General features: G+C 45.9%; 1 pseudogene; it reads left to right on the top strand.

Moving 5' to 3' along the window:
* Positions 1 to 654: 654 nt before the first annotated feature.
* Positions 655 to 14618, top strand: LOC123153328 (uncharacterized; annotated as a pseudogene).
* Positions 14619 to 16593: the final 1975 nt, after the last annotated feature.

Here is a 16593-nt window from a genome sequence, read left to right as displayed (position 1 = left end):
TGCATGAGGAGAGATGTGGTGGTTTGACTGCTGCATGCAATGGATTGGACGGGCTCTTCGGTTGCCTTTTCTCTCTCCCACGTGCACAGAATGGCCCACTCATATGTTGCAGTTTATTAGCTGGAGTCTGGCTGTAGCTGCTCATGCGTACACTAATTAATGCTGTGAATGCGGGGCATGGAGGGAAATGGGCGCATGCAAAAGGGTATATACATAGACTAATTAGAGAAATACTAAAAAAAGTTATGCACAGACAAAAGAGGACTAGAGGGAGTACTACTCATGTTCCTACTACGGTTAAGGAATATGCGGTTATCCTCAAAAAAGAAAAGTCCTTCTTCGCGCTTCCACATGCACGAGAATTTGGTTCTACTCGCAATATGGATGATAGCTGGAGGATGAAGTGAATCCAGAGGCATGCTAGCACGGGAGTGTACTCATATTCCTACTACTCCTACTAGTATCTACTCCTAATGTCTGAGTTGGTAGTCTCCGTTCCGGGTTTATTTTCATCCCACTACTTTCGTCTGATTTTTTTCGTCGGCTTTTTTTGCCCACCTCCCATCATCCCGTGCAAAACGAAAAAAACACGCCACCATTTGTCTCTCGATTCACCATATCTTGATGCGGCCGCCCTATCTCCCTCGTCTAGCGATGCAGCGCCGCCCCAATCTCCCCGCTCTGCCGCTGCTTCCCCAATCTACCCACTCCGCCGCCGCGCTCCGCCTTCCACTATCACCCGCTCAGCCACCTCCACCCTCCTCTACATCGCCGGAGGAACAGGCACACCTGGCGTGCCGTCTCGATGCCGCGCTCGAGGTGTGGATGCTTTGCTTCCTGCTCGCTCTGCTTGCCGCCCCCTTTTTTTGTCATGGGCTTGATTAGACGTGCCCGTCTCAGGAAGGTGAGGAGGGAGTCCGTGCGGCAGGGCGCGGTGCTGGATGAGCTGTGGCGGCGACTCGAGCGCCGGCGGGCGCAAGCGGACGACCTCACCGTCGCCAGGCGGAGGGCCGCCGAGGGCGTCGGGTGCTGCAAGGAGCAGATGCAGGCGTAGATCGAGCGGGTGATGCCGCTCTCCAGGGACCTCGCCACCGGGAACAGACAAGTGCAGGTACCTGCCCGTTACGTCTTCTCCATGTGTGATTGTAATGCGTTGGGTCTTGGGGCTGGCTGAGTTTGGTTGTAACGCCCCGAGACCAATGTGCCAGGTGTCGTCCAGTTATTCGCTGTTGTTGCCTTGTCTTTGCTTGCGTGTCATGCATTGCATATCATGTCATCATGTGCATTTCATTTGCATACATGTTCGTCTCATGCATCAGAGCATTTTTCTCGTTGTCCGTTTTGCATTCCGGCGCTCCGTTCTCCTCCGGTGATCATTTCTACCTTCTTTCATGTGTGGGGGTCAAACATTTCTGGATTGGACCAAGACTTGCCAAGCGGCCTTGGTTTACTACCGGTAGACCGCCTGTCAAGTTTCGTACCATTTGGACTTCGTTTGATGCTCCAACAGTTAACCGAGGAACCGGAAAGGCCTCGTGTGTGTTGCAGCCCAACACCCTTTCAATTTGGCCCAAAACCCACCTAAACCCTCTCCATCATCTAGATCGTTCGATCACGATCGCGTGGCCGAAAACCGCACCTCATTTGGACTCTCCTAGCTCCCTCTACCTATAAATAGGTGGCTCCCTCCGAAAAATCTCGCAGTCCAAACCCTATTCCCGCTGCTCTCGCGCCGCCGGACATGTCCATCCAGTCGCCGGACACGTCCACTCCCGCCGCCACGTCGTTCCAACCAATCACAAGCCGCCACGTCATCGCCTCCACCTCCCTCGCCCACTCACATGGCGCCACCAGTCGCCGCCACTTCCCACCACCGGCCACCGCGCGTCCCCTGCCGGCCCTTCTCCGCATCGCCGGTCACCTGCTGACCTCCATCGCACCCGGATCCGGTGCCCAGCGGTCGGATCCATTCCTGCCGTCGATCACCGGCATCGCGCCGGTCGACCTCACCGCCGGCGTCCCGATCGGGATCGGGAGAGCCCCGATCTGCCCTCCTTCATTGACCGCGCCACCGCGTGGGCCGCGCCCCGAGTCCGGCCCAGTGCAGCCGCTCCCGCCGGCCTGCCTTCTCCTCTTCCCGTGGGCCGAGCCCAGTGGTGAGCAGCCCAGCTATCCTCCGTCCCATGCGATTTTTACTATTTGACGCTCACTGAATTTCTGCTAAGTCCTGAGATTCCAGGTTCATGTGCCTCTCTTCATCATGTTGTAACTGCATCACCGTTGCTCCGATTCATGCATATAGCATATCAAAATTTTCGTCTCAGAGAGTATATCATTTCATCTCATTGCATCATTTTCATTTAAGTTCATCTTGATGCCCGAAATGCTGTTAGAAGAGTGCTATTTGAGTTAATTGTCAGAATTGCTGCTCCATTTAGATATTTGTCATTATTGCCATGATTATTGTGTGCATGATATGCCCCTGAGCTCTACATATGTTTTGTTAAGGGTTTTGCCATCTTTCCAAAGGTCCAACCCATGTATTTTTGTGATGTGTGTGGTGACTAGCACAAGCTTGCAAAGTGAGGCATTTGGTAATGCTGATTTCAGGGACTTAGCATTTCCACTAAGTCCTTGAGTTGTTTATCTCATATGGCCATATGTTCATGTTGTTTCCTAGTGATCCGTGCCTCTTTTGAGGATGATCAGTAAGGTTGTTTTGTTAATCTTGTAGTGCTCTATCCATCCATGTCCTTGTTTGCAATTATGGAGCACCCTATCGTGAGTCAATCGAGCTCTACTTTTGCTATTTCGTGAATCTGGGCAGATTGTCTACTTGTTAGCAATTTTGTCGTGGATGTTTTAGTTGATCCGTGCATGCCATGTTATTGTTCTTTCCATGTATAGCTTGTATAATGTGTATTCTTGATGGGTGTATGCTTAGATTGTCATCCTTGCTCTGTAGTGAGTGCATCGAGCTCGTTAACATGCCTACTTGATATCTGTTTTCAGCATGCTCCAGTTTTAACCAAGTCTGAGAACTGATTATGTTTTTGCCATGTTCACATGCTTGCAATTGTATATTCTGATCCCTTTTGGCTCAAGGTCACTAAGGGACTTTTGTTAAGCTCTTTGAGTAGCTCCATGCCATGCTTGAGTTTTCCATGATCAGGTCCTGTAGCATATAGTTTTCATGCTCCAAAGAGTGCTATCTGATCTGAAATTCCAGACAAGTGTTAATTGCACTAAGTCTGAAATCTGTTTACCAAATGCATTTTTGCCATGCTTGTTTGAGCCTGTTAATGGATGAATAGGCCGTAGATCAGTGTTCATCTTTCGTTAAGCATTATGAATGGATCCCTGCCATGTATTTTGTTGCCATGTTTGAGTGCTGTAGCATGTTTAACTTGTTGCATTTAGATGGCTACTTGCTATATATCGCAGACCGGTGCCATATTTGCATTGCTTGCCATTTCCAAACCGTAGCTCCGATTCCGGCGTTCTTTATATCGTTTTCAAGCGATTTCATATCATCTTTCCAGTGGCACACTTGGTTTTCCAAGTTGAGGCCAGGTTCATGCATTCCTTGTCCAATCATGGATATGCATCGCATACCGCATCCCGCATATCATACCATGTTCATGTGTTGGTTGTTTACTATGTTGTGTGCTTCTTTTCGGTGTTTCCTTCTTCGGGTTGGTTCCGGCAACATCGCGTTTTTGAGGACCTGTTCGTCTACATCCGTTTGTCTTCTTCATGGACTCGTTCTTCTTCTTTGCGGGATTTCAGGCAAGATGATCATACCCTCGAAATCACTTCTATCTTTGCTTGCTTAGTTGCTCGCTCTTTTGCTATGCCTATGCTGCGATACCTACCACTTGCTTATCATGCCTCCCATATTGTTGAACCAAGCCTCTAACCCACCTTGTCCTAGCAAACCGTTGTTTGGCTATGTTACCGCTTTGGTCAGCCCCTCTTATAGCGTTGTTAGTTGCAGGTGAAGATTGAAGTTTGTTCCTTGTTGGAACATGGAGATGTTGTTCCTTGTTGGAACATGTTTACTTGTTGGGATATCACATATATCTTATTTAATTAATGCATCTATATACTTGGTAAAGGGTGGAAGGCTCGGCCTTATGCCTGGTGTTTTGTTCCACTCTTGCCGCCCTAGTTTCCGTCATATCGGTGTTATGTTCCCGGATTTTGCGTTCCTTACGCGGTTGGGTTATAATGGGAACCCCTTGACAGTTTGCTTTGAATAAAACTCCTCCAGCAAGGCCCAACCTTGGTTTTACCTTTTGCCACCTAGCCTTTTTCCCTTGGGAGTCGCGCATCCCGAGGGTCATCTTTATTTTAACCCCCCCCGGGCCAGTGCTTGTCTAAGTGTTGGTCCAAACTAGAGCCCCTTGCAGCGCCACCTCGGGGAAACTCGAGGGCTGGTTTTAGTTGTACGGATTGCTTATCCGGTGTTGCCCTGAGAACGAGATATGTGCAGCTCCTATCGGGATGTCGGCGCATCGGGTGGTCTTGCTGGACTTGTTTTACCATTGTCGAGGATGTCTTGAAGAACCGGGATACCGAGTCTGATCGGAATGTCTCGGGAGGAGGTCTATTCCTTCGTTGACCGTGAGAGCTTGTCATGGGCTAAGTTGGGACACCCCTGCAGGGATTTGAACTTTCGAAAGCCGTGCCCGCGGTTATGGGCAGATGGGAATTTGTTAATGTCCGGTTGTAGAAAACCTGAAGTTGACCTTAATTAAAATACATCAACTGCGTGTGTAACCGTGATGGTCTCTTTCCGGCGGAGTCCGGGAAGTGAATACGGTGTTGGAGTTATGCTTGACGTAGGTTGTTTTAGGATCACTTCTTGATCATACTTTTATCGATCGTGCTTTGCCTTCTCTTCTCGCTCTCATTTGCGTATGTTAGCCACCATATATGCTAGTCGCTTGCTGCAGCTCCACCTCATACCTTTACCTTACCCATAAGCTTAAATAGTCTTGATCGCGAGGGTGCGAGATTGCTGAGTCCCCGTGGCTCACAGATACTTCCAAAACCAGTTGCAGGTGCCGATGAGTCCGTGCAGATGACGCAACCAAGCTCAGGAGGAGCTCGATGAAGATCTTGTCCTTTGTGTTGTTTCGTTCTAGTTGATCAGTAGTGGAGCCCAGTTGGGGTCGATCGGGGACCTTGTCGCATTTGGGGTTCTTCTTTTATTTTGGTTCCGTAGTCGGACCTTGATTGTATTTGGATGATGTAATGCTTTATTCATGTAATTGTGTGAAGTGGCGATTGTAAGCCAACTATGTATCTCTTTCCCTTATGTATTACATGGGTTGTTGCGAAGATTACCTCACTTGCGACATTGCTTTCAATGCGGTTATGCCTCTAAGTCGTGCTTCGACACGTGGGAGATATAGCCGCATCGAGGGCGTTACAAGTTGGTATCAGAGCCTTCCCCGACCTTAGGAGCCCCATTGCTTGATCGTTTTTAGCAGCCGAGTTGTGTCTAGAAAAATGTTTTGAGTCATTTAGGAATTATATATCGGAGAGTTTAGGAATTCTTTTTACTCCTCAGTCTCCTCATCGCTCTGGTAAGGCATCCTGACGTAGAGTTTTGACTCTTCTCTTCTCAAATTTCACTAAAAATTTTTTAGGATCACGCGGGTATCTTGGAATCGTTCCGATGGTTTTATGACGAGAACATTGTCTTGGTGCCTCCTGTCAGGGGTTTTGTGGAAGTGTCCCGGGGAGTTGAGCTCTGAGGTGTTGTCGTCACAATTTTATCGTTGCAGTTCTGGAATACCTGAGTTTAGTACGCCGACATCGAAAATCTCTTTTATGCAGTTCGTTGGTGAGATAACCTCGACGCCACCCAGTACTGGGGCGGGAGTTTGGGAGTATTTTCATAACTCGTATAACGGATGCTTTTCGAAGGTTGAGGTAGATGATTTCCAAAGGTTTCTTGGTTATGTGTTGAAGGATGGATACAGCTGGATGTAGGATTTGCTAGTTTTGGGTGAGATATTATGCTTCCCCTGTATCCCCAACACCTGATTGCATAACTGGAAAGGTTCGGGAGTTTCATTGGTGGGAATTCAAGTAGCTCTTAGGATATCTTTTCGATAGATGTATGATATGAAATTGGGGTTCGACGTCTAGTGGTCCGCCTATTCACGGTTGGTTTATAGTGGTCTCGTTGTGTCTTAAAGAGTCCTTGGCTATGCCGACTCGGGGACGCTTCGTATGTCATGTGCACTGCCTTGTACATGATGGTGCTATACGATCGAGCCTGTGTAGGCCCCACCACGAATACTTTGGACGAAATCTCTATGATATATTTGTTCTAGCTTATTCTGCAAGCCAATCCTTTGTTTTGTTTTGAGTTGTGGTATTCGAGTTGCTTCAATGTCTAAGTGTTGATTCCATACCTTTCCCAAATGGTGTTCTCATATTCCTATGTGAATACTAATCCTTCTCGATCATCGAGTTTGTCATTTCAATTTCTTTTCACCGACGTGTTTCTCTTCAAGTGGATACGATCATTTCAACAACCGCGAGATCAAGTATTAGTTCTTCTCAACGGTGCTCATTTCATTCGTCCCAAGCTGCCTTTATTTTCCCGCCCACCCACCCTTCTTCTTTGAGGACTCGAATTTCTTAATCAAGTATCCATTTTACTGATGTGAAGTCTCTCCATTCTTTTCAATCAATATCTTTATCCGGTGATTCTCAAGAAGATTCTAACGGAGCTTCAAGTTCGTCACTCTTCACTCCTTCCCTTCTCCGGTGGATTCAAATCAAGCTTTTGGTGTTTGATCATATTCTTTTCCTTATTTCACATGTCTTCTCTTGCGGGTGCACCTCTCAATCATTAACCTTTTGTTATTCATTTGTTCCGGAGTGCTAAAGATATCTCAAAGATTCGTGTTTCCACTCTGCATTCATTCAAGATCTTTCGAGGTTGTTATCTCATTCAAGCCATTTAAATTCAACTGGTGCATTCTCTCTTTTAAATCATTCAACAGTGTTTCTTTTGAGTGGGCCCTAACCCACAGGTCTTTTCCCAGGATCTTACCTGACTCTTCTTATTCTCCCGGAGTTAGTCTCAAATTCATTTCATAGTTTGACGTAAGAATGAATTGACATCAGTCAAATGTATTTCTCCAAGATCTGTCAAATTATTTCATCGTTGGTTCAACCTTTATAATTTTCATTCGGAGTGCCTCAACAATTCATGGTGGTGTTCCTCATCGTCATTCTCTGCAGTTGGAGACCGAAGAAGAGTTTCTTTTAAATATTGCCCCATTCTCTGCCATCCTCTCATAATTGTTTTCATTTGTGAGATTTTCACCCATCCGGAGTAATTCAGGAGTCTTTTCAGTTTGATTCTCCGAAGTCCATCATTTCAGGATTATTCATTCTCAGCTTTCAGCTATCATTCTCCAAATTTTACTAGTGATTCGTTCAAGTGATCTTTAATTGGCTCGTGATCTCTTCGTTCTCATGTATCTAAATCCGCTCAAGCATCTTCATTCATTTTATATTTCTTCCCGGTGTTTCTTTATGTTTTATTCGTTCTTTTTCAATTCTTACGGTGGTTCGTTCAAGAGTTTTCTTCCTTCGTGTATCATATCCCTTCATGTATCATATCTATGCATTCGTGCTTTTCAAATTCTACCCGTGGTTCCTTGAAGACCTTCTCAAGTTTGCGCTATATCTCTCTTAATCTTTTTACGAGGATAAGTAGTATGCCAAATCCGTTGCTTGTCAGCAATTAAATTGTTGAAGGATACGCATAACATAATTCTTATTCTTGTTCCATCCAAGTGATTAATCCCTTTTCCGGAGTGGTTCATCATATCATACTCTCAGTTTGAGATGCCTTGTCTTCTCTTTCTCGGAGTTCCAAGCTCTAATTATCATGGAGATCCATCTAAATCATTGCAAGGGTTCACCTTGTGTTTTCAATTCCTTTTTTCTTGTTATTCTTTTCTTACTGGAGTTTCTTCATGGAGGCTATACATGATGGTTCATCAAGGATTTATTCCCTTCTTGAAGCGTTCATCAAGATTCTTTTCTAAGGAGCTCAAGTTTTCTTCATCTTGCAATCCGGAGTGCAATTCTTTCATGCACATCTTTTGAGGTGTGGTTATGTCATTCTTGATAACTTCCCTTCGTGCTTCGTGTTTCACAAGTTATCATGATGAGGTATTTTAAATCCACCAATCTCGTCATTGGAGTTATCTTGGATTACATTTCACCTAAAGCCTTCCCTGAGGATTGTTGCTATCCATGGTGCTTATAAATGACCCAAGTTCTTCATTTATCCCTTTTTCCGGTGCGATATACTTTCTCGTCAATTTGTTCATATCAATCCAATTCTTTTTCCGTGAGTGGCAGGTTGTCACCTCATAATTTCAGATTTATTCCATAAGACCATATCAAGCTTATTCTTTTAGTTGTTGGTTTTCCAACAACTCCGTTCTAGTATTTGTTGTAAGTGTGCTCTCTCAAGATCGTGTTCCCCTTCATTCATTCCATTCCATTCCATTCTTACTTTTGTTCCGGAGGCTTTGTGATGTTGCTCTCTTCAACCCATCTCCTTGTTTTGTCAGGACCGTGTTCTTTTCTTGTTTTATCCTTTTTACCAGAGTATTGTGTCCTTTTGCTCAAGCTCTTTCATTTTATCAAGTTTTTCATCTCTTTTAAACCGGAGTGCTTTCTGAGACCTTTCTTACCCCTTGTTCCATTCATTCAATACTTCTGGAGGATGTATGTTGTGATTTCATCAAGTATCCTCTCATCTTATCAAGTTCTTATTCAATTTTTGTTATTTTCAACCGGAGTGCTGCCCGAAGTTGTTCTTCCTTGTTCTTTTCCCTAACGGAGTGCTTTCAACTTTATTCATCTTCGTTGTATTCTTTCTTTCAAATTTGCGCAACCTCTCGAGGTTCTTTGGTGTCACTCGTTTGTCAAAGGAGCAACTTAGTTTTACCTCTTCTTTCTTTCTCTTCCGTTGTCCCTCCGGTGCCATTCTAGATCTCGGGACGAGATCCTCTCGTAGTGGTGGAGTGTTGTAACGCCCCGAGACCGAGGTGCCAGGTGTCGTCCAGTTATTCGTTGTTGTTGCCTTGTCTTTGCTTGCGTGTCATGCATTGCATATCATGTCATCATGTGCATTTCATTTGCATACATGTTCGTCTCATGCATCCGATCATTTTTCCCGTTGTCTGTTTTGCATTCCGGCGCTCCGTTCTCCTCCGGTGGTCATTTCTACCTTCTTTTCATGTGTGGGGGTTAAACATTTCCGGATTGGACTGAGACTTGCCAAGCGGCCTTGGTTTACTACCGGTAGACCGCCTGTCAAGTTTCGTACCATTTGGACTTCGTTTGATGCTCCAACGGTTAACTGAGGAACTGAAAAGGCCTCGTCTGTGTTTCAGCCCAACACCCTTTCAATTTGGCCCAAAACCCACCAAAACCCTCTCCATCATCTAGAGCGTTCGATCACGATCGCATGGCCGAAAACCGCACCTCATTTGGACTCTCCTAGCTCCCTCTACCTATAAATAGGTGGCTCCCTCCGAAAAATCTCACAGTCCAAACCCTAGCCCCGCTCCTCTCGCGCTGCCGGACATGTCCATCCATTCGCCGGACACGTCCACTCCCACCGCCACGTCGTTCCAACCAATCACAAGCCGCCACGTCATCGCCTCCACCGCCCTCGCCCACTCACATGGCGCCACCTGTCGCCGCCACTTCCCACCACCGCCATGGCCCGCGGAGCCCATCGCGGGCCCGCGCGAGCCCGGATCCGCCCGCCGCCGCGTGTACGCATCGTTGACCGCGCCCGCTCACCGGACTTCGCCGGTCGGGTCGCCGGAGCGCCCAGCCACCACATCATCGTCCCGGATCCCGCACCGTGCCTCGCCACCGACCTCGCCGCGTCGCGTCCTCACGCCTGCGCCGCCACCGCCGCATGCATCGCCTCCGCCCCGCCTTGCTCGCCCGCCGTCCAAGTTCGCCGCCAGCAAACTACTCCGCCGTCTCCGCCGCCTTGTGCTGCCCTCCAGTCACCGCGCGTCCCCTACCGGCCCTTCTCCGCATCGCCGGTCACCTACTGACCTCCACCGCACCCGGATCCGGTGCCCAGCGGTCGGATCCGTTCCTGCCGTCGATCACCGGCGTCGCGCCGGTCGACCTCGCCGCCGGCGTCCCGATCGGGATCGGGAGAGCCCCGATCTGCCCTCCTCCGTTGACCGCGCCACCGCGTGGGCCGCGCCCCGAGTCCGGCCCAGTGCAGCCGCTCCCGCCGGCCTGCCTTCTCCTCTTCCCGTGGGCCAAGCCCAGTGGTGAGCAGCCCAGCTATCCTCCGTCCCATGCGATTTTTACTATTTGACGCTCACTGAATTTCTGCTAAGTCCTGAGATTCCAGGTTCATGTGCCTCTCTTCATCATGTCGTAACTGCATCACCGTTGCTCCGATTCATGCATATATCATATCAAAATGTTCGTCTCACAGAGTATATCATTTCATCTCATTGCATCATTTTCATTTAAGTTCATCTTAATGCCCGAAATGCTGTTAGAAGAGTGCTATTTGAGTTAATTGTCAGAACTGCTGCTCCATTTAGATATTTGTCATTATTGCCATGATTATTGTGTGCATGATATGCCCCTGAGCTCTACATATGTTTTGTTAAGGGTTTTTCCATCTTTCCAGAGGTACAACCCATGTATTTTTGTGATGTGTGTGGTGACTAGCACAAGCTTGCAAAGTGAGGCATTTGGTAATGCTGATTTCAGGGACTTAGCATTTCCACTAAGTCCTTGAGATGTTTATCTCATATGGCCATATGTTCATGTTGTTTCCTAGTGATCCGTGCCTCTTTTGAGGATGATCAGTAAGGTTGTTTTGTTAATCTTGTAGTGCTCTATCCATCCATGTCCTTGTTTGCAATTATGGTGAACCCTAGCTTGAGTCAATCGAGCTCTACTTTTGCTATTTCGTGAATCTGGGCAGATTGTCTACTTGTTAGCAATTTTTACGAGGATGTTTTAGTTGATCCGTGCATGCCATGTTATTGTTCTTGCCATGTATAGCTTGTATAATGTGTATTCTTGATGGGTGTATGCTTATATTGTCATGCCTTGCTCTGTAGTGAGTGCATTGAGCTCGTTAACATGCCTACTTGATATTTGTTTTCAGCATGCTCCAGTTTTCACTAATTCTGAGAACTGATTATGTTTTTGCCATGTTCACATGCTTGCAATTGTATATTCTGATCCCTTTTGGCTCAAGGTCACTAAGGGACTTTTGTTAAGCTCTTTGAGTAGCTCCATACCATGCTTGAGTTTTCCATGATCAGGTCCTGTAGCATATAGTTTTCATGCTCCAAAGAGTGCTATCTGATCTGAAATTCCAGACAAGTGTTAATTTCACTAAGTCTGAAATCTGTTTACCAAATGCATTTTTGCCATGCTTGTTTGAACCTGTTAATGGATGAATTGGCTGTAGCTTAGTGTTCATCTTTTGTTAAGCATTATGAATGGATCCCTGCCATGTATTTTGTTGCCATGTTTGAGTGCTGTAGCATGTTTAACTTGTTTCATTTAGATGGCTACTTGCTGTATATCGCAGACCGGTGCCATATTTGCATTGCTTGCCATTTCCAAACCGTAGCACCAATTCCGGCGTTCTTTATATTGTTTTCAAGCGATTTCATCTCATCTTTCCAGTGGCACACTTGGTTTTCCAAGTTGAGGCCAGGTTCATGCATTCCTTGTCCAATCATGCATATCATACCATGTTCATGTGTTGGTTGTTTACTATGTTGTGTGCTTCTTTCCGGTGTTTGCTTCTTCAGGTTGGTTCCGGTAACGTCGCGTTTGTGAGGACCCATTCGTCTACGTCCGTTTGTCTTCTTCATGAACTCGTTCTTCTTCTTTGCGGGATTTCAGGCAAGATGATCATACCCTCGAAATCACTTCTATCTTTGCTTGCTTAGTTGCTCGCTCTTTTGCTATGCCTATGCTGCGATACCGACCACTTGCTTATCATGCCTCCCATATTGTTGAACCAAGCCTCTAACCCACCTTGTCCTAGCAAACCGTTGTTTGGCTGTGTTACCGCTTTGCTCAGCCCCTCTTATAGCGTTGTTAGTTGCAGGTGAAGATTGAAGTTTGTTCCTTGTTGGAACATGGAGATGTTGTTCCTTGTTGGAACATGTTTACTTGTTGGGATATCACTATATATCTTATTTAATTAATGCATCTATATACTTGGTAAAGGGTGGAAGGCTCGGCCTTATGCCTGGTGTTTTGTTCCACTCTTGCCGCCCTAGTTTCCGTCATATCGGTGTTATGTTCCCGGATTTTTGCGTTCCTTACGCGGTTGGGTTATAATGGGAACCCCTTGACAGTTCGCTTTGAATAAAACTCCTCCAGCAAGGCCCAACCTTGGTTTTACCATTTGACACCTAGCCTTTTTTCCCTTGAGAGTCGCGCATCCCGAGGGTCATCTTTATTTTAACCCCCCAGGGCCAGTGCTTGTCTAAGCGTTGGTCCAAACTAGAGCCACCTCGGGGAAACTCAAGGGCTGGTTTTAGTTGTACGGATTGCTTAGTCGGTGTTGCCCTGAGAACGAGATATGTGCAGCTCCTATCGGGATGCCGGCGCATCGGGTGGTCTTGCTGGACTTGTTTTACCATTGTCGAGGATGTCTTTTAGAACCGGGAAACCGAGTCTGATCGGAATGTCTCGGGAGGAGGTCTATTCCTTCGTTGACCGTGAGAGCTTGTCATGGGCTAAGTTGGGACACCCTTGCAGGGATTTGAACTTTTGAAAGTCGTGCCCGCGGTTATGGGCAGATGGGAATTTATTAATGTCCGATTGTAGAAAACCTGAAGTTGACCTTAATTAAAATACATCAACTGCGTGTGTAACCGTGATGGTCTCTTTCCGGCGGAGTCCGGGAAGTGAACACGGTGTTGGAGTTATGCTTGACGTTGGTTGTTTTAGGATCACTTCTAGATCATACTTTTATCGACTGTGCTTTGCCTTCTCTTCTCGCTCTCATTTGCGTATGTTAGCCACCATATATGCTAGTCGCTTGCTACAGCTCGACCTCATACCTTTTACCTTACCCATAAGCTTAAATAGTCTTGATCGCGAGGGTGCGAGATTGCTGAGTCCCCGTGGCTCACAGATACTTCCAAAACCAGTTTGCAGGTGCCGATGAGACCGTGCAGATGATGCAACCAAGCTCAGGAGGAGATCGATGAAGATCTTGTCCTTTGTGTTATTTCGTTCTAGTTGATCAGTAGTGGAGCCCAATTGAGGTCGATCGGGGACCTTTTCGCCTTTGGGGTTCTTCTTTTATTTTGGTTTCATAGTCGGGCCTTGATTGTTTTTGGTTGACGTAATGCTTTATTCATGTAATTGTGTGAAGTGGCAATTGTAAGCCAACTATGTATCTTTTCCCCTATTGTATTACATGGATTGTTTGCGAAGATTACCTCACTTGCGACATTGCTTTCAATGCGGTTATGCCTCTAAGTCGTGCTTCGACACGTGGGAGATATAGCCGCATCGAGGGCGTTACATTGGTCCGATACCATCCATCTCATGGTTGATCGCAGGAAGCCAAAGAGTTAAAATCCGCGGAGAAGGCACTACTTGGGGGTCTGCAGAGGCTGCTGAGGATGAGGCAGCAGTCCATGGTAGCCCAGGTCGCTGTCTGTACCCTATGAGGGTCTTCCGTGAGCTGCCGGTTGCAGAGAACCACCATTCCCGTACCAATGGTGAGAATTCAGTACTCATGTGCCTCCCCTGAGCAACAATGCTTGATAGGATGTGCATGATTTTAGCGTGCGTGTATGCCCCATAGGCCCATATAAGCAATAACAATCATGTAGTCACATGATTATTTTTGCTCTGTTTTTATACAAGAACTAATCGAAAACACAATCAATCCTTGTATGACTTTCTGTAGCCATTTATGATAATATAACACCGCATTTTCAGGAGAGCGTCAAACACCTTCGCAAGAGAATGGGACACTTCCGCAAGAGAATGGAAATGGAACGCATTTTCTCGGTGTTATCAAATCTCCACATGTTGGTCCTTTGACATTTTTCGGTTGGCAAATTGGAAAGCCCAGGACAAAGCAGCGCACTTACAGTCACAAGGAGCTTCAAAGATCAGCAGTTGTGCTTGGATATGCAGCGCATGTAAGTTTGTCTTCCCCGTGCTCGCTCTTGTACAACAAAATATTAAGACAATACATTTGATGTAGCACACATATCCCAACCTTGCTAGGCCAATTGTCATGCTTCAAGAAGAAAATACAAAAATTATTCCTTGTGCTGCCGATTTTTTTATATATATGGTTTTGAATACATCTGGTAAAGATAAAAAAAGAAGAGCATTGTGTTTTTCATGCATTAGTGGAATACAGTATACATTGTGGCCCTTCCAGATTTAGTGTTTTTCATGGTTTCAAGCCTAATATCAACTAGGCTGGCTGGCGGCTGGGTCACACGGCAACGGCGGTGCGCGTGTGGCGTCCTCCCTGGTGGGGCGAGCAGGAAGGAGGAGGTGCACGGGAGGCGTAGGCGCTGTGGCGAGATGAGCTTTGGATGCCCGAGATCGGGCTGCAGCGGGCCCTGGCGCTGCTGGTGGCTTGGGGGGAGCTGACTTCGACGTCAACTTCTACATCACACAACATTCTGTATCAGAGAAGGTTCGTGATGCAAATGCCTACTCGTTTACCCTGTTTTATCAGTTTTAGCTCACCGTATTTGTTGTATTAGCACATATTTGTTTGTGATGCCAATGCCTTCTCCTTTCCTTTGTTATATGCATTTCCTCTAATGTTGGTAAACTTTAGATTGAGTAGACCTTGTCAGCCTATCCACTGAATTGCTAACTGAAAATATCAGGACCCTGTAATTTGACAAGCAAAGTAGTAATGTGAATTGATGTGTTGTTTTGTTCTTGTAGTTGGGGACAACCTTGAGCCCGTGACAGTGAGACAGACACGACCTTGACTTGGCCATGTCCGCCTCTCTAGACAGATGATAATGCTTCACTACTGAGTTATGTAAGAAACTGTGAGACGAACGCCACCTGCGTCATCACCTCAGCCATGTCCACCTCTGTGTACTGAATATCATGTCTCAAATATCCAAAAAGCTTATTTAAATATTGATAGTTAATAGTTTTTCTATAGTGCTTCTCTACTAATCAAAGAAGTAAATAGTTTTTCTATTTCATTCTTTTTTCCAATTGAATGCACTCGGTTTTCTTTTGGAATAGTTATTATCAAACATATAGTTCTTTCTATACTCATGTGTTATTTTTCAGTTGAACACAATGGACTACCTATAGATTTTCATGGTTTTTGCAAACTACTGAGCTTTGTTGTTTTATTCCTACATATTCAGGAATTTTGTTGTGAAGCTAAAGCGGGTGTTAAGACAAAGTCCACTGTGTAGATTGAAAACGATTAGAGACATGATTCACCTGATATTCAGGGGTAGTCAAAACCATGGTGAAGTATTACTGTGTAAGTTTCACTGTCTTGTGTTACTTCTCTCAACTTTACTATTTGGCAAAGAGTCATTCTTTCGTACATTCATAATCACTACCAAGTTTTATGTTTTATTGAGTAGTCTTAAACTATTAATTATTGTGTACCATAGACCGCTGCTATTCTAGATTGTTAGATACTAGAATTTATCGATATATGTGATGGAGAGACCAGTAGTGTTGTTCATCTTCCGGTGTTGGTATAATTGCTAACATTTATTCATTTCAAAGATTGGTGCAGTATAACAAATCTCATGTTGTCAAAGCTTTGTTCCAATATCTATTAACATATTTCTTTTCAAAGAGGATCGTTGTTAGAAGTATGATGAGATTCGGATCCCCTAAAAGCATGGCGAAGACAAGATCAAGTTCCATCACTTTGCATTGAAGGGACTGCCACCTGCCTCAAGAACAAGAAAGGAGAGGACGGTGGGCCTCATGCCTGAAATGATGAGATAGGGAGAGAAGGCGAGCCTCAAGCCTGAGACGACGAGGAGCAGGGAGAGGAAGGCGGGCATCATGCTTTCCACATCCTACATGGGAACATGAACATGAGGAAAGAAATCAGGTTGGTGATGGGGCGTGAGCGTGCGGCACTGGGTGTAGAACAATTCAACGGCCATGACCATGTGAGCTGCAAGGTAAGATCAGCTTCTTCAACTATGTGAAGGACAAGTTTGTTTTGGACCTTGGCTTGGTGCTTGCCGCATTTAAGTTGCCCATCAGGATGGTCGTGTCCTTGGGTGCATGGCCTTCGACCACCACCAGATGCCCACGGGAAACTCACTCAAAAGAATTCTTCATTATACATTAAATCATGATCTAGTCTTGTTAATTTATACTTTGTGAAAGTGCGATCAGGTATCTGTGGGGTGCTTTTAGAAAAAGCAGAAGTGGTCATTCTAGAGCTAGCACAATTTAGTTGAAAGGCATGGGATCGGTGGCATGAACATCTTGGGCTGATCTTGTGTGCCATTTGTGCAGGATTCAGAACAGGAG

This window comes from Triticum aestivum, chromosome 7A (assembly GCF_018294505.1).
Source record: "Triticum aestivum cultivar Chinese Spring chromosome 7A, IWGSC CS RefSeq v2.1, whole genome shotgun sequence".
NCBI lineage: Eukaryota > Viridiplantae > Streptophyta > Magnoliopsida > Poales > Poaceae > Triticum > Triticum aestivum.
The sequence above is the reverse complement of the archived record's forward strand: the minus strand, read 5'-3'. Positions and strand labels throughout refer to the sequence as shown.